The 17,283-nt window shown below is 48.5% G+C and overlaps 1 protein-coding gene across 1 annotated transcript in view; it reads left to right on the top strand.

Moving 5' to 3' along the window:
- LOC132684285 (uncharacterized) overlaps positions 1 to 9,709 on the top strand; it is a 39,739-nt gene extending 30,030 nt beyond the window's left edge. The window contains exon 5 of the mRNA XM_081790148.1: positions 9,398 to 9,709. The gene's annotated coding sequence lies outside the window, so the exon portion shown is untranslated. The remainder of the gene's footprint in view (positions 1 to 9,397) is intronic.
- Positions 9,710 to 17,283: the final 7,574 nt, after the last annotated feature.

Raw genomic sequence — 17,283 nt, 5'->3', positions numbered from 1 at the left:
GTCCAATTCTCCTTAGAGAGTGCCTTTGGTTCTTAAACTCAGTATTTGTGCTTTTCATCTTGGCTCCCAAAGCTTGGTGCGGAAAGCTTTTAGAAAGGGCCAGTTTCTGCATCTTGCCTGAGTTCCTGTTTTTCCTCCCTTTCTCTCAGGCAGTGGTCACCTTTCTCCTATGCCCTTCCGTTCTCCAGCAGCTTTAGTGTGTGTGTCATACCTAGTTGGCACACATACTGGGGTAACCACAGGGGGAGGGGACTAGCACCTGGATCGGGTGGCTGGTGCCCGAGTTTGGGTGTGGACGCTTACCAGGAGTGTTTGGTTAACGTGGAGGGTTTTCCCTGTGCAAGGACCCATTTGTTCATTCTCAGACTCCCTCATTCCCTCTAGAATTTCTATTTTTGTCTGGGGCCCTGACAGCTGCGGGTTCACAGGGTAGATGGGCCTTCCTGAGAGTCGGGGTGAGGACGACCCGGGGGGCACACCGGCTAGTATGGTACACAGACCTGAAATCAGGGCAACTACATAGAAGTGGCAGTTGTGAGGCATGAAGACACTGGCGTGTGCACGGTATGCTGTGAGCCATACTAGAGCGGGGTCTTAGGAGTTAGCAAGATGTTTGCCAAGAACGGGGATACAGAAGGGCATTCCAGGTGGAACAGGATATGCAGAGGCAGAGAGGGATGTCTGGGATGGGCCATGTGGGGCAGGCGGAGCCTTTGTACTCTGTGAGGGCCCGTAGTCTTCCCAGGTCCCACCGTCTGGGTGGATCTTGCAGGGGGCCCAGCGCTCTGAGGCCTCTGCTGTGGTCTTCAGACTTGCCTCCCCAGTGATGACTTTCTGCACTCAGCCTGGCTGACCAGTGTCCCTGCATCCCTGAGAGGAGCTTGGGACCTCATCCCTTGCCTTTCATAGTGGCTATGACAGTGGGAACCCATGAGCCCCTTTTTGAACATCCCACTGCCAAGACGGGGCTGTTCTCTTCTCCCCCAGGATCCAGCTAAACACCCTCTACACTCTAGATTAAATTTTTTTATGTTAAAAAAAATGGAAAATACAGATTAGCAAACATTTAAAAGCAGTTTCAAAAATCAAATGTGATCCCACCATTCGGAATTAACCTTGGTGACATGTTGATGTTCATCCTCCCAGATGCATAATTTCCTTTAACAAAACATGTAGTCAGCCATGTGGGCATCTTTCAGAAGTACATACGGGTCCCCCTTCTTATTTAAAACTGCTACATGGTACTCCACTGCTCTAAGGAGCCACAATTTAGACATGGAGGCTCCATGGGCGGTGCTGACTAAAAAAAAATGAGGAGGGGCCTTTGTAGATTCTCCTGCGTTTCCTTTTCTTTTCTTTCTTCCTCCCTTCCTCTTTCTTTCTTTCTTTCTTTCTTTCTTTCTTTCTTTCTTTCTTTCTTTCATTTTATTTTTAATCTCCACACCCAATGTGGGACTCAAGCCCATAACCCTGAGCTCAAGAGTCCCACGCTCCACTGACTGAGCCAGCCAGGTGCCCTAATTTTCCTGCATTTTCCTTGTTCCTTTGGAGCCCAGTGATTCAAAGGCTATAGGAAGCCCTGGTTCAAGAGTCAGGAAATGGGAGTCTGAACACCGCCTCTTATACCCATATGTGTGGGTCTCAGATCTATCCATACATCTCTCTGAGTCTATTGGACATTTCTGAGGCATTTAATATAACTGACCACTCTCTCCTCCTTGACCTTCCTCCCTCTGGCTCCTGTGATGACATCTGCTACCTCAGCCCTTTTCTTGTGTTTTACTTGTCCTTCACAGTTTCCTGAACTAGAACCTTTTCTTCTGACTAGTACTTAGATGTTGGAACTCCCCAGGGCTCTCTCCCTCCTGCCTCTTCCCACCTCTTCCCATGCAGTTTGGTCCTTTCGGATGACCACGTTCCATACGTTTGAGAACCAAACTCTCTCTGGCCCATCCCCTTCCCTGAAATTTAAATCCACACATAGCCATGTCCTGAAGACATCCCTATCACTAGCTCAAGTGTTTCCACATCTGGGCTCACTCCTCCTTACTCCCAACCTGTACCTTCTCTTGGAGTCTGTCTCAGTGACTAATGCTCTTCTTCCTAGCGAGAAGCCGGAATAACAAGAAGGGAAGTCTTCTCGTTCCCTCCTGCGCCCCTCTCAAACCCAGTGCCTCAAACAGCCTCGTTCCTCCCCTCAGCCCTGCCCCTCCTCTGCTCCCACTCCCTGCCTCAGTGCAGGCCCTGGGGTCTTCCTCCTAGACTGTGCCCACAGCCTTCACAGGGGTTCCCCACCCCCAGATCCTCCTAGAATCCACCCACCGGGATACTTTTCACCAATACTTTTAATCAATCAATCAATTAATTAAGGTGTTTATTTAGTTTTGAGAGGGAGAGAGAGCGTGCGCAGGCACATGTGCAGGGGAAGGGCAGAGAGAAGGAGAGACAGAGGATCCAAGCAGGGTCCTCACTGTCAGCATAGAGCCTGATGCGGGGCTTGAACTCACTAGCAGTGGGATCATGACCTGAGCCGAAACAGTCAGACACTTAACCGACTGAGCCGCCCAGGCGCCCCACCAATACTTTTTTTTTAAACTTGAGGTATAATTTACATACAATAAAATGCACATATTTTAAGCATACAGTTTGACAAATTTTAATGAATACATTACATCTGTGTAACCACTACGATAAAGATACAGAAAAATTCTATCATCCCTTCAAGTTCCTTGTGGTCCTTCTCAGTCAGCCCCTGTCCTGTGGCCCATCACTCCACTGATTGCTTTCATCAGAGGTGAATGTTGACTCTTCTATAGACTTCATGTAAATGAAATTATATGGTTTGTATTCTTTGCTTAGCAAAATGTTTTTGAGATCCCTTCATGTTGTCATGTCCTAATCATTTACAAGAGGATGTTTATGTCAGTCAATATCCTGCTTAAAGCTATTCAGTGGCTACTGAATGACTATTCCTCATTATCCACATTCCCGGACCCTGCGTGATCTGGCCTCGTCTTACACATTGCCCGTTCTTCAACTTTAACCTTTAGGAATACTGAACCATTTGTTCACCTGCACACACATAGCTTTTCATGGGTTGCGTCTGCTCATCTCCAACTCAGTTTGCCTAGGGAACTCCTACTCATTTGGCAGTGCTCTGTTCAGACATAGACTCTGTGAGGGTTTCTCTGACCTGTTCCTACCCCCAGGACAAAGAGTCTGTCAGCTCCACTGTAATGGACTGTGTCCACTATTCTAGTCACCCCTGAACCCCCGCCCTGCATTGATTGAATGGATTCCTTTCTTAGCCTGACTCCTGTGTCATGTACATTATTTATCGTTGTTCCCATTACACTATATGTGTTTATATAATTGTGCAACCCCTCAGCTATGCTCAGAAGGATAGAAAGATTCATTCTGTTTCTAGAAATTCTTCCTGTGGAAGATGCTCTTGTTGCCTCCTCAAGAGGGAATAACCCTGCAGTCTTTGTTAACAGACCTTGGTCTTGTTCAAGGAGCCATGTGCCCAGAGATACCTCTGCCAGTGACTGGTTGAGGAGTGGTCTACTTCTGACCAATGAGACACAAAGGACTAGTCTTTAGGGGGCTTCTGGAAAAGTTTGTCTGCTTGAAAAGAAGAAACGAGAGAAGAAGAAATGGCCCCTTGTACACCTTTCCTTCTCCTCCTGTTTGGGACACTATTTTATGAGGGTGTGATATTTGGAGCTGTGACACCCATCTTGTGACCATGAGACAAAGGTCAAGAGAAGCACAGAGACATGGATCCCGCATCATGGCATTATGGAGGAACTAAACAAACCCCAGACCCCCCCTAACCTTCCAACCTGTTGTTATGTGAGGTAATTAAATGAACTGCTTGCTTAAGACACAATTTATTGGGGAGGGGAGACACAATTAGTTGGCTTTTCTGATATTTGCAGCTGAAAACATTCTTAACTGATACATCTTGTGAATAAACTTATTATTTTGAGATAATTGCAGAACCTGTACATTTTTATGAGATTAGGAAGCACTTAGTATCCAGACGGTGCAGAAGAATTTGTACTTTTCCTGGCAAATGACCATACCACCTCTCTGTCTCCCTTGACTGGGCCTCAGGGAGGCTTTCCTTTCTATCCTTGTTTCTCAGTCTTTTGACCTCCTGACCCTCCCTTCAGAAAAAGGAAGGAGCTTCCCTCTCTGGGCCTCTGACCTAGGTTCTCATTCAGTCAGTTGCATCTAGTTTTCCTCCAGTGGAGCTGGGGAAGAGAGGGTTTTAGGCCCTCGATTATCTTCTTAGCAACCCACGAAAAAGGTTGTTGTTACCCTATTTTGTAGAAAAGTTGAGTCAGATGAGTGAAAAACCTGATTGTGATCATGCAGCTAGTAAGTGCAGGAGCCTTACAATGAGGTCTGCCCAAGCTCCTCTTTCTGCCTTGACATCTAGCCTCTCTTGGGCTTAAGTCATGTCAGAATCTAGAAAGTGGTAGTGCCCATTGCTTTGGGTGGCAGTCATGAAAATGCGCCACTCGGATCTTCAGCTGCAGGGAGTTTAGTTGACCAAGGAGCCCGGGTGCTGTGCATTGGTGCCGTGGCCACACTTCTCATGGGCTGCTCCCCCTTCACTGAGCACTGAGCACAGCAGGGGCACTGAGACAGTCCCATTCCTGAGAGATGCAGGCCTCCTCTGGGGACGACTTTAGCTCAGGGACTTCTCTTGGCTTGACCAAATCCTCCATAGAATCATGATGTAATCTGAGACTTTGCTCATCTGACAGTCCTTCCTTCCCTCTGTCCCTCACAGAGGTCGGACCCATGTCATGGTTTGACAGTTCTGTGCTTCTCTGGCTCGATTCTCTTTTTCTTTTTACAGATGTTTCCACAAATAAAGCTCATGTATATCTAATCCCACCTCAGGGTCTGGCTTCTTAGAGGACCTGAACTGATGTGCTTTGGTTTTTTAAACCCCTAAACTCAACCTGGCAGTGTGTATATAAAGCACGTGGTATGTACTGGGTTATTTCTCTTTTCCTCTCAGAGTGTATGAAGGTGTTAATGGTGGCTATGCCGTGAGGCAGTTTTGAGTGACAGCAAAATGGACCATGCTGTGATCAGGAGAATTTGTGCCTACCTGGAAACTATATATCCTGAGTTCAGAGAGGCGGAGGCACCCCCCTAAGGAAACACAGCTCATTCCCAGATGCCCAAATGTATACCCAGTGATGCATGGAGTAGGGGGTCAAAGTCAGAGTGAAGAGATGGGGTCAGCATGCAGTGTGGGGCAGGCGTTGTGCATGGGGAAAGCAGCCCCTTCCTGCCCCTCCCAGCTGACTTCCCACACTGGTCTGTGTGTTTTGGTGCCATGGCAACGGGTCGTGAGGGCTGTCTGTGGAGAGTGAAGCTTCACCTTAGGACACTGTGGGGAACTAGATGCATCTAGAAGATACCAAGTCCATGACCTTCTGGCCTCCCAGCTTTGCTCCAGCCTGGAGACACCACCCAGCCTAACCAAGCCTTTAGTCATCGACAAATGCCTTTCTCTGTTCACACTGCCTATCCAGCCAGTCGGTTTCGATTAGCTCTGATTGGCCACACTAGCTCTGATTCTGGAATGCTCTGGGTTTTTTTTTTGTTTTTTGTTTTTGTTTTGTTTTATGTTTGTCTATATCCTCTATATATCTCAGGGCCAAGTTCCAATCTCACCTCTACCTGGAAGCCTTCCCTGATTTCCCCAGTCCACAGATCCTTTTCTTCTTCTGTCTAGCAGTTACTGTACTATCTGTAGCATTCACATTATAACATTTGGACTTTGTCCCAATCTAATTCAACAAGCTCCTAATATGTGCTAGACACTGTGCTAAGTGCTGAATGCTCACGTGTGTGTCTTGGGGCTAAGTCTATCCCATGCTCATTAGACTTCAGCAGACCCTCTAGCAGCACTGGCTTTAAGGCCAGGAAGGACAGGACAGGACAGAGGTTGCAGCTTAGTAGAGCCTTGACTCAGTCCAGACAGGTCACTGTCTGAGTCTTCGTTTTCTCAGCTATAAAAAGAAGATGATAGTACCTACCTCACCAGCTTGTTTTGAGGACAAATGAGGTAATATATGTAAAGTACCTCACACAGTGCTTGCTCAACATGTTCGTTCTTTGACTGTCTCTCCATGCTGACCTTCCACCCTGTAAACCCCCTGAATCTAATGAAATGAAACCATTGTGTTCTCCTCTTCCTCTTAGGACTGTTCAAAGAACTCCCTGTTGGGGGACCTGGGTGGCTCAGTCAGTTAAGCTTCTGACTCTTGATCTCAGCTCTCAGCTCTCCTCTTGATCTCAGAGTTGTGAGTTCAGGCCCTGCATCGGGCTCCATGCTGGGTGTAAAGCCCACTTCAAACAAACAAACAAACAAACGCACACCCACCCAAAGAACTCACTGTCCTGGGTTGGTCAACTTAAATAAAATGCTCAAGATCCAGTATTTTCACACACTTTCTCTCAGTCAGTCCTCCATCAGCTCTGGGACAGGAGGTAGTACTCCTGCCTCATCCAGGACTCAGAGGCTGAGCACCCCCAAGATCACAGAGCTAGGAAGCAGTGGAGTTGGCTCAGAATCAGGCCTGAGACAGAAAAACAGCCATAAGTAGACAGAGCCCTTGAGTGAGAACATGTGATACTGTTCTGCCCAAGATATCACTTCTGCCCAAATGATTCCCAAATAATTCTATAAATGCAACATAATGCCAATCAAAATCACAACAGGATTTGTCCCTGTGAGTGTGTGTGTGAAATTTAACAAGCCAATTCTAAAACTAATGTGGAAGAAGAATAACAGTTGGAATAGCCAAGAAATACTTGAAAAAGAAGGACAAGGTGACATGCCCTATAGATAATAAAACACCACCAAGTTGTGCGAATTAAAATTGTGGTGTGCTGACATGGGACAAGACATGAGGATCAAGGTCACAGAACAGAGTGTAGGAAGGGCTCTTGTATAAAGAGGAATCCGGTGTGGTAAAGTAGCATTGAAAATCAGTAGGGAGTGGCTCAGTCAGTGAGCGCCCACCTCTTGACTTCAACTCAGGTCATGATCTCACGGTTGGTGGGATTGAGTCCTGTGTTGGGCTCCACGCTGACAGCCGGAGTCTGCTTAGGATTCTCTCTCTCCCTCTCTACCCCTCCCCTGCTCATGCTCACTTTCTCTCTCTCTCTCTCCCTCAAAATAAGTAAATAAACATTAAAAAAATAAAAACGGTAGGGAAATGATGCGCTCTTCAATAAATTCTGTGGAGACAATTGGCTATCCTTGTGAAAAAGCAGAAAGTTGCTTCCTGCTTTATACTACTCACTAAATAAATTCCAGATGGATTAGAGAGCTCAGAGTGAAAAAACAAAGCTATAAAACTATTAAAAGAAAATATAGGAGAATTTGCTTATAACCTTGGGGTAGGAAAGGCTTTCTTTAGCAAGACATAAAACACAGAAACCATAAAGGGAAAGACTGCTAACATTGATTATGTCCCAATCTGAAACTGCTGAATGACAAAAGACACCATAAATACTGTTAAAAGACAAGTGACACACTGGAAGGAGGCATCTGCAAGACAGAAAAAATGGAAGGATTAATATTTAGGATATGTAATGAATTCCCACAAATAAAGTAAGAGATAAACCACCCTAGAAAAAATGAGCGATGGTCGGTAACAGACAGCTCCCCTCAGAGGAACTGCAGATGGCCAATTAAGTGTCTAAAAGGCTCAGCCACTCTAGTCATCAAAGACATGCAAGTCAACCAATACTGAGTTAACATTTTTCACCCATCAGATCTGCAAAATTTTAAAAAGATTCTCAATAGCTACCATTGGCAACAATTTAAGGGCAACAAACACCTCTTCCGCTGTTGGTAAGAATGGAAGTTGTCAGGGTGTTTATAGAGCGTGGTCTGGCAGTGCCTGTGAAAATGCACAGTGTCCAGACTCTTCACCACAGCGATCCCACACCTCTGCCTGGAGAGATGCTCCAGTAGCATGAAGACACCCGCCCAGTCACAGGGGCCAGGATGGCAGTGGCAGAAATGTGAACAATCAGAAATAGCCCAAATGCTCATTGATAGAGAAAGAGCTAGATACATTTCTAAATATCCACGTTAGTGATGGTTTTCTGATGTTCAAACAGATGAAGCAGACCTCTGCATCCTGAAGTGAAAAGGTCTCATAATGAGAGAGAAGCAAGTCACAGAACAATCTGCCTCCGTTTACGTAAACACAGGCACTTGCTTTGAAACTATGTGCATAAGTAAGAATATTCTGGAAGGGTGCATACCAAACTGACAATCCTTGGGGAAGGAGGTAGGATTGTGTAAGAGCAAGGTGGGCTTTATCTGAAACATTTTATTTTTTTTTTTACAATGAGTATGTATATATGTATTACTACTCCTACTACTCCTACTAGTACTAAATTTAAAATTACTAGAAAGACTGGATTTATTCAGTGCCCAGCAGTTTGTGTCCCTTGTGTTCAAGATTGAACCTGCTGGTGTTCCTCTTGCTCAAATCCCATGCCTGGTTCCTGACTGCACACATCACCCACCCTTCTCCAACTCCTAACACTGGGCTCCTTGTCTGAATTCTCAGCCTATGCCATTTGGTCTATCGTAGTCAGGAACAAAGGGGAATTACTCATGGCCCTTGCTCCGGAAGAGCACATGGTCCAGTAAAATAACTTCAGCAAAGGTGTTTTGGGGAAAAGCCAGGAAGGCTTTCTAGAGAAGGTGGCATGTGAGCTGAGGCCACATCAAAAAAGATGGATCATTTTTTATCCTACCCCACAATACATGCATTATATTAAAAACTACATAACACCATGGGCGTCTGGGTGTCTCAGTTGGTTAAGTGCCCAGCTCAGGTCGTGATCTCACAGTTTGTGAGTTCGAGCCTCACATTGGGCTCTGTGCTGACAGTGCAGAGCCTATTTGGGATTCTCTCCCTCTCCCTCTCTGCACCTCTGCCACTTGTGCGTGTGCTCTCTCTCAAAAATGAATAAACTTTAAAAAAACCTACATAAGACCATTACAAAAGTTTTGAATGACAGAGAGAAAAAAACATTACCCATAATCCCATCACCCTAAGTCAATGACTTGTGAATTCCCTTCAAGTCTTTGTCCCCAAGGCAGACATAAGTGTAAGTATTGCTATGGACTGAATCGTATGCTACCAAAATTCATATGTTGAAGCCCAACCCCCAAATGTTGTGCTATTTGGAGATGGAGCCTTTGGGAGATAAGATGAGGTCATGAGAGTGTTGCCACATGGTGGGATTAGTGCCCTTATAAGGAGGAGAAGAGACACCAGAACTCACACTCTCCCTCTCTCTCTCTCTCTCTCTCTCTCTCTCTGCACACACCTAGGAAAGGCCTTGTGAGAACACAGTGAGGAGACAGCCATCTGAAACCCAAAAAGAGCTTTCACCATGCCTGGACCCTGCCAGCAACTTGACCTCTTGGACTTCTAGTCTCCAGAACTGTGAGAAATAAATTTCAATTGTTCAAGCCAACCAATCTATGATATTTTGTTATGGCAGCCTGGGCTGTGTAAGACAAGTATGCAGTTTGAATAATGTATTTGATTATATGTATTTTTTAAAGGTTTTTTAAAAATCTATTTTTTAAGTAATCTCTACACCAAACGTGGGGCTTGAACTCATGACCCTGAGATCAAGAGTCGCATGCTTTTCCAACTGAGCCGGGGGCGGGGGGGGGGAGGGGTGGCGCTCTTATATGTTTTGTTTTTTAATGTAACATTATATCATAGTCCTTTTTTATATTACTAAGTGAAATTTATAACGATCACTTTTAATGGCTGTGCAATATGCCATGAGTGTACTATATGATTTAACTACCCATTCCCCTATTGGTGGATCTTTAGGTTGTTTCTTACTTCTAAAGTTGCAATGAACAGCCTGGAGCATGTAGTTCCCCCCACCCCTTGGGTTATTTCCTTGGAACAAATAAATTCTCAGAAGTGGAAATACTGGGTCAAAATTTATGAACACTTTTATGGCCCTTGAAACATTTTGCCAAATTGCTTCTAAAAGTATAGTTCCAGAATACACTGAGGGCTTTGTTAGGCAAATATGAGAGGTATAGAAATGGGATGGGGGGTCCCAATTCCAGGAAACAGCATGTGTAAAGGTGCATGGACTGGGACAGACTTGTGTGATTTATCCCTTGAATGCCATGACATGGCCAAGATGGAGAATTGTATGGCAGATTCTGTTGGTGGTAAACCCAATAGCTTTTCTCAATCTCCTTCTTACTTGCTCTTCTCTCACCATAGAAGGTAAAAGCCAGATAATCTGCTTCCCAGCTTCTTTTTCAGCTAAAAGTGACAACATGGCTCCATTCTGTCCAAAAAGATGTAAGGGGAGGCTTTGAGAAGAATTCCTTCCTTCCTTTCTTCCTTCTATTCTTCCCCCAGGTCTCTCCCTTCCTTTCTCCTTCCTTGCTTCCTACTTTCCTTCCTCCCTCCCTCCCTGCCTTCCTTCCTTCCTTTCTTCTACATTTTCAACCTGTTTATCAAATCTTTCAACTGGGAAGCTAAAGGTTTCTGATTTCCTGATTATGGGAGGAAATGCCATTGGTCCCATCTCTCCTTCCTTCTTTCCTTGAATGCAGATGTAATGTGTGGAGCTACAGCAGCCACATTAATATCATAAAGGTAGACAAGCATGAGGACAAAAAGCCAACATAGTGAGGGTGGCAGAAAGGCAAGACAGAAAGAAATTGGATCCTTGATAGTACTATTTAAGTGGCTAATTAATACCATCAACCACCTACCTCGAATTTCCTGTTTTCTGGGAGAAACACCCCCTTATTTGACTAAACCATTCTTAGATTTTCTGTTGCTTGTAGTCAAATGCTTCCTAATAGATCTAGGACTCTACCACCGTGTCCTATCTCCTCGGCACCTGGAATTCAGATTCTAGTCCTGTCCCACTAGAGTTCAATGCTGTGTCTTCGAATTGGAGAGGTGGATTTTTGCAGCCCGGAACATTTACTGCCTGCCTACCCACAGTCTGGGTGGTATCCCCTTCTAGCTCTGGGTGCTCCCAGTGGGCCTCAGACTTGGAGCCCTGTTCGTTTTTTCAGGAGAGCCACCAGGCCAGGACCTTGTGCTCAGGCAATGCTGATTACTGGTGCCCTTTGAGGTCTCAAGAGAATCCTAAGCCAAGAGTCCTGGATTCATTCTGGATCTTTCCCTTATAGTCATATGGCCTTGGTCAAGTCAGTCTCTCTGAGCAGTAATCTCTTCATCTGTAAAATGGGGCCAACTGGGGTTGCTGGTAAGATTTAGAAGTACAAATCTGGTAACATGGTAGGTGCCTGAGAAATGTCTTCCATTTGAAGACAACCAAGGCTCAGAGAGGAGCATCGAGGAGCCCAAATCATCATGTTGCAGAGTTGAGGATAGACTCAGCATGCCGAGTCTCCGTCAAGGTGTGTTTCTGTAGCCACGTGGCCTCCTCTGTGGAGGCCTGGTGCCTGGAGTGATGGACACTCCTCCCCAGTCACTCAGAACAGAAAATACAGCGCTGGTTTGTATCCGGGTAGCAACTCAGTGTTCGCTTACCCCACTCCACAACAGGCGAGGGAAAGGAGCCTCCGCTTCTGGGCTGCAGGGCCTGCGGGGCCTGCTGAAACCTTGGGAGCTGGGTGCTGTCCCCAGGCCCCCCAGGCTAGAGTGCGAGCTCCCCTGCTTCCCACCAAGTGACCAGAGTCAAGTTGGCCTGCCCACGTCCCTTGCACAAGGTCTGCAGAACTGCCCCTAGGTCTCTCCTGCACATCCCCAGCTGATGATTTGAGGACTACATTCCATCAGCCAAAATTAGGACATGTGCTCTGTCAAAGGATTCTTTCCACGACTGAAGGTATTTATTTGAAATTTCTTATCAAGGAATAAAAATGAACTCTGCCAGAGGTTTAATGAATCACCTTAATTGGAAGGAACACAAATATGTGCAAACGGCTGTTTTGGACACACTAATGATGTCAGGAGAGGTTTCTTTCTCAACAGCTAAGGGGTTGAAGTCTTAGGCCCGGGGATAGAAGTGGAGAGGTAGAAGGGGGTGGCCATGGGCAGAATTTACTTGCCTTGAACAAATTCTCCCAAACTAGCAGCTTTTTAACATTTTTTCAAGGGGATATAGAGGCATGATGCTTAGTGAAACCAGAATGAAAAGATATAAATAGATGCAGTGTGAGAGCTAGTCCAGGGCCATGGAAAGCAGATGATCAAAGGGTTGGCATGGTCGTTTTATTGATCTCATCCCCCCCCAGCAGCTTGCTAGCTGCTCAGGTCGCATACCGATGCCCACCCTAGACTGGCCTCTGTACTGGGGGGAGACCAGGTTCCCAGCCCCCGTACAGAGTTTCCATCTATCTGCAAAGTCGCCTGCAGCTTAAGAGAAATGAGGGGTGTGAGGCCCAGGATGTGGGCTCTTCTCACTGGAACATAGCAAGGTTTTTCTGATGCGGTTTCCACCTTCCCGGAATAAGGGTGGACTCCCCTGTAAGTCTGCTCATCATCATACCTGACAGGGGACACATAACTCATTCTCCGTCCCCAGTCTCTTCCACTTACCAGCCTCTCCGAGAAAGCCAGGGAGGCAGAGACCTGCATTCTGGTCCTGACACACCCCAGTGTCCCAAAGGGGAGGAGCCCATCAAGGGATGCTTGTCACCTGAGGCCAGGGGAAGACTTGGGGCCCTGGGTGCAAATCCTTGTTCTGTGTCTTTCTGTGTGACCTTGATCAAGGTACTTAACCTCACTCAGCAACAATTTCCTCATCTGTAATATGGAGCTAATGGCTTCTATATTATAGGCCTAATCACATATGCAGAGCACCCATTTCATTGTCTGGCACATAGTAGGCCATTGATAAATAGTGACTATTAGTGTGTAAAACCATAAAGACACATAAACGCATAAGGGATACCAACATTAATAATAATTATAGTAATTATCCCATCCTTCTTGTTCCCTCAGGCAGAAGGAAGCAAGGAGAGAGAGGACTTCCTGCCCCGATGCCTGGTTTCTCATGGGGCCTCTCGCATTGCTCTTAGGCAGATGGGCTCTGGCTAATTTCCATGGCGAAATTCCTCGTGCACAATGCCGTTCGGACCCAGAGATCTGGCACGACCCTGTTTTCAGCTGGATAGAGTGCCACTCCCGCCCACTCCGTAACAGTCAAGGCCAGGGCAGGGGGTGCCCCTCCCCATGGCAGCCACCCTCTTGCCACCGTTTGTGGGAGCCCCAGGAAGTTCCCTGTCCAGCTCTTCCCGCTGCCCCAGCTCCCACAGCCCTTGTGCGTGACCCCTTCTCATCCCTCCTCTGCCCCCCACCCGGCCTGCCTGCTGGCATCGCACACCAGCCATGGCAGCAATGTTGTGTGTGTCCGCAGGGAGACCCAGAGAAAAAGCCCTGCTTCCGGCTCATTGTCTGCACTGTCTCCACGTGCTCCAGGCTGGGCAGGCGGGACTCCTGCTAGATGTCCTCAGCCTGGCCTAGCCTCACAGCCAGATCTCTCTTTCCTCCCCCCACCTCCTCCAGCCTGTGTGTGTGTGTGGGGGGGTGGTGGTGAGGGAGAGATCTTAATTTCTCCTGCTTCTAATCAGCACAGCTGGGAGAACCAGCAGGCAAGGGCAGGAGGAGGTGAAAGGCCATGGGCCTAATCTACAAGCCACCCAGCCACCAGAGCCCGGCTTCCCTCCTAACAAGCCATGCAGCAAACAAATTATCTTTGTTGTTCCTGGGAAATCTGTAAGTACTTACCCGTGTAATTAGCATCTGTGCCTTGTGCCTGCAGTTCAGGTGAACAGGCCACAGCTACCCGGTGCCAGGCCGCCTGTAATCAAAACCAAAGCGGCCGCCAAGGTGCTCTCGGGTGAGGACGATGTCAAACTCAATAGGGCCCTCACCTGCGATGGGGTCCCCAGGAGCTGGCGCACATTAGGGCCTCTGAAATGCAAGCAAGGGGGAGGGAGGTGGGCAGAGCCCAGCCTTTTCCATAAACTGTCTGGCATCCTGAAGCCAGAGCACATGGAGGGCCTGAGGCCTGACCTACCGAGGCAGAGGCCCTGGGCCCAGGGATCTGCACTTCAAACAGCTGTCCAGGGGATCTGAGGTACAGCCAAAGCTGGGTGAACAGTGGATGTTCTCCAAATCCCCTCTGTTGGTAGAATGGTGATAAGTATCACTTACTGAATGCCTTCTGGGTGCATGGCCTTTATATATGAATATGTTATTTCATTTTTCATATCTTCAAGAAGGGTATGACTATACCTTTTTCACAGACAGGATAACTAACTTGCCCAGAGTCACACAGCAGCAGGGCTGAGAGATAAATTGAGGTGTGCGTGCCTGTCTCCAAACCGTGTTCTGGCCCCTCCGCCCCCACCCCAGAGTGATTTCCCACTTGAAGCTACTTGTTCCATGCAACGCTGGCACCTGTGCGCAGAGCAGAAAGGACAGGCCCGAGTGGGCAGGCATCCCGTGCCTAGGAACAGGACAGAGAGCAGTGGCTCAGCAGGGAGCCCACAGAGGGAGGGACCCCTTATGGCAGAGGCTACCGCTGTTTTCAGAGAGAATGGCCAGCTGAAGCAGCTTTCCTTAATACAGCCGACAGAGGTTGCACTCAAATTAACCCAGAGCGAGCACACCCTTGCAGGCTGCAGGTCAAGGCAGACCTCCAGAAGAGCCAGCGTGGCGCGGCAGGGGGACGGCGTGACAGGGCGGGGAGCAGCGGAGTGTGTGCGGACGGTGTGCGAATGTGGATTCTCGCCTGGATAGCACAGAGACGGGCTTTTCAACAGTTCCTCAGTGAAGAGGAAATTGGAAATTAATATCAAAATCCCACTGAGTAGCGTCCATAGTTTCCACATGTAATCATGCTTGGCTTAGCCAGGTAGTAAAATGTTTATGATTTTCTTTCCAAGGTTGAGTTTAGTCATTCTCAATGAACCATTTAGTTGGCTTCATAAAGTTGTGAATTAAAGAACCCGTCTAGGTGATGTTACAGATGGATGGATACCTGGGCTAGGTGGACCCTCCTGGCCGCTGAAGGCAAGGCGGGGGGCCCAGACCTTGAAAGTCCTGGGAAGACGCCATCCTCCCAGGCGGCTGCTTTGACGAGAGGCTGGGGCACCACACTCTACACGACGCACCGCTCGACAGAGAAGGCACCGTAAGTCTGTTTGAGAACCTCCCACGGCATTCGTGATTCCCATACAGAAATTGCAATGTATGCCCCTCCCCCTACACGGGCTTCGGGTAAACTGAGGCATCGCTGCCCTGCCAGCTAACAGTGGAGGTGGCCGGGTGGACTCATCGTGGTTAGCAGACACTGGCGCTCGTTCTTCCCGCCCCATCCTGGGCAGGGCAGGAAGTGCAGCAGGCTCTTGACCCCACCCCTACCCCTCTGCGGCTCATACCTATACACACACAGACACTCTCGTGTGCATACACATACGTGCTCACGCGCAGACATACATGTTCATACACAAGACTTCTAAAGACCACACACACACACAAACGGACATGTACACAAATTTCTATACACAGAGACCCATTCTAATGCACACTCGTGCAGAGATACAGGTACACAGACACTGACACTCGTACAAGACACACCCTCACGAAATACAGACTCCATACCCTCAGTCACACCCATGAGCGAGCACACACCACACGTTCCCTCTTCATTTGCCCTTCGGAGAGGAGAAGGCAGCACCTGAACTGCCCCTTGTGGGTGGCTTCTTCGTGGTTCCAGGCAGAGAGAGGCTTAACTGCCAGGCCCTCCCCTGCCACTCCCCCATCGTGGCCACTCAAACGCACACTGGGACCCAGCTTTCCCCTGCCTGTCCGGTCTTCTCTCGCCCACACCACAGCCTCTCCCACCACAGCATGCTCCCCTCACCCACTCCAGCCTCTGACACACACACACACACACACATACACACACACACAGAGCATGCTGGCTGGTGCTTTCCCTCTCTCCCTCTCGCGGCTGGCTCGCTGTCACACAGGGCTGCTCTGTCTCCAGCCTTTCCCGGTCACGTCCGAGCCATTTGCCTGTCAGCTCTACCCCCGCCCCCCACCCCAGCTTTGGTCCTTGTCTCATGCACAAACACACACGGCCCTGTGCAGACACCCCGTATCTGTCTGTCTGTCTCCTGCGCACACGGAACAACCTGAGCCATGGCAAGTGGAAGAGGGTGCCGGGCCTGATGGAGGCTGTTATTCTTAGCCCTGTCACTGAACACTTCCACCCCCCCCACCCCCCCCCACCCCCCCCCCCCCCGCCAGCTCAGTCCCTGCCCTGCCCATCACCCTCCCCGTGAGACAGAGCCAAACCTGAGACCAATCGAATCCCCCATCTTCGGAGAGGGAGGGAAGCTAGTAGGGGATTGTAGCCCGGCACTGAAAAGGAGCAGAAAATGGGATTTATTTTTGCTGTTCCCCACCACCACCCCCCCTCCCCCCTCACACCTCCAGCTGCTCAGAGAGCAGTTGTGTGGGGACCAGGGAAGGGAATTTGCATTTGAAAATATTTGTTGGTTGGCCTGAAACATTTGGTGTGTTGCTGACCCAATTGTGTGTGTGTGTGTGTGTGTGTGTGTGTGTGTAGGGGGCGTGGGTGAGAAGACACTGAGGAAGCAATAGTCAAGAGAGGTCACCAGGCAATGTTTCCTTACCCCTTTCTTGCTTAGGAGCTGGAACCAGCCATAAATAGATCAGACCCATGCCCAGCTTCTGCTCAGCCCTAGGGATTGCCAGCTCCTGGCCTTCTCTGCACCACTTGGGCCCTCTCTAGGCCTCCACACCTGCCAGGAGTTGAAGAGGGGCCCTGGGGGAGAGAGCTCTACCCCCAGGAAGTCCCATAGATATGTCAAACCCAAAGTGCTTGGTATTTTCCTCTAAATACCTCCTCCTCCCCTGTGTCCCCTTTGCTGGAAACTTCGAACATCCCTACCTTCCTCCCTGCCTTCTCCTTTCTGGCTGGGGGTCAAAATTCTACCTCAGCCGGTGCCCTCCAAGCATTCTCTTGTCCCCACCCCCATGAGCAGAGCCCCGGTAGGCCCTTTAGCTTTTGCCAGGACCACTGCAGTAGCTCCTAGCTGGCCTCCCTCCCTTGGTTTCCCTCCCTGCCAGTTCATCCTCCAAACGGCTGTCAGTGATGTGTTAAAAAGTGAAAACCACAGGGCACCTGAGTGGCTCGGTCAGTTAAGCATCTGAC

This window comes from Panthera onca, chromosome C2 (assembly GCF_046562875.1).
Source record: "Panthera onca isolate mPanOnc1 chromosome C2, mPanOnc1 haplotype 2, whole genome shotgun sequence".
Classification (NCBI taxonomy): domain Eukaryota; kingdom Metazoa; phylum Chordata; class Mammalia; order Carnivora; family Felidae; genus Panthera; species Panthera onca.
This window is presented reverse-complemented; position numbering and strand designations above follow the sequence as displayed.